Source organism: Mauremys mutica, chromosome 17 (assembly GCF_020497125.1).
Source record: "Mauremys mutica isolate MM-2020 ecotype Southern chromosome 17, ASM2049712v1, whole genome shotgun sequence".
Taxonomy (NCBI): domain Eukaryota; kingdom Metazoa; phylum Chordata; order Testudines; family Geoemydidae; genus Mauremys; species Mauremys mutica.
The window spans coordinates 18,071,822-18,073,019 of NC_059088.1; the positions used below are offsets into that span (position 1 = coordinate 18,071,822).

General features: G+C 42.2%; 1 non-coding gene across 1 annotated transcript; it reads right to left on the reverse strand.

The window, feature by feature from the left end:
* Window positions 1-474: 474 nt before the first annotated feature.
* On the reverse strand, window positions 475-548 carry TRNAR-UCU. Its single transcript has one exon. It is a non-coding gene; the product is annotated as a tRNA-Arg (tRNA).
* Between the last annotated feature and the right edge of the window lie 650 nt (window positions 549-1,198).

Below are 1,198 nucleotides of genomic sequence, written 5' to 3' on the forward strand. Positions count from 1 at the left end.
ATCGGGCAGAGAAAGCTAGTTTTTAAAATACAACCATGCACATGAAATGAGCAGAAATCAGATTTATCTAGGGAAATAACAATTAAAACAAAGGGATCTAAAAAAATAATCTGTCCCTTTGACTTCTTCCTAAAAAGCACAGTATTCTTGTGAAAATATCTTCTGACAACAAAAGGCAGCAATCTGTGCACTGAGACATTGCTACAGTATTTAAAGAACAGGTGGGGCTAAAATATCAAAGCATGCAAGAGAACAAAAGGGCAAAAACTAACAGTGGGAAATACTGCGAGGAAAAAATATGAATCAAAGAGGCCTGTGCACAAACATGACAGAGGAGAGGGCTGAGAGGGATAGCAGTATAGAGGTTATCAGGCAAAGTCATTCTTTTCCTTCTAAAATCCTCTAGGGTGAAATAAATATTAACTTACATCCTTACCTGAATGAGTGCAAAATAAAAGACACCTGCCTGGAGATCATCTCTGCCGGGACTCGAACCCGGAACCTCTGGATTAGAAGTCCAGCGCGCTCGTCCATTGCGCCACAGAGACCTCACTACAAGCACAGCATCAGTACCAGAGCTGAAAAAGCACATACCTTCTGCATCACTGCAGGGTTAATCTCAGCATCCTGCTATTTCTGTGCAGCTACAGGGGCAGAGGGAAAACCTGGAGCTACAATCCATCTCACTGCTCAGGAAAATAGGCTATTCTCAGCATCCTCCTCCTTCCATGGGGAGTGGGGGAAGAGAGTAATTCTGGATATGATCCATATCTCATCCCCAGCTCTAAGAGAGATACTCCAAAAACACAGATCTAGGATTGTCCTCTGCATCCCTGACGGTCATCTCAGCATCTCCAACACTAACAAAGACAGAACTAAATCCTGGAATAGGATTAACCACTGCAACCCTGACAGGCTCATCTCAGCATCCCCTGAACAAGACCAGGCAAAGAGCTAAATGATTTAGCTTTCCCTCACACTCCCTGCTTCTCTCCATATCCCCATCACTAATTGGGGAAAGGCTGGTTGGCTGTTATGTGGAAAATTGTGGCTTTGTGGCTGTTATGGGGAAAGCTGTGGCTTTGTTACAGTAAAAAATAAGGGAGTCATCTTTTTATTTTTAATTTAAAGGAGTCTTGGCACTCAGGATTTTAATAATAGTTACTAAGTGTATTTCTCATTAGAAAAGTGTTACAGA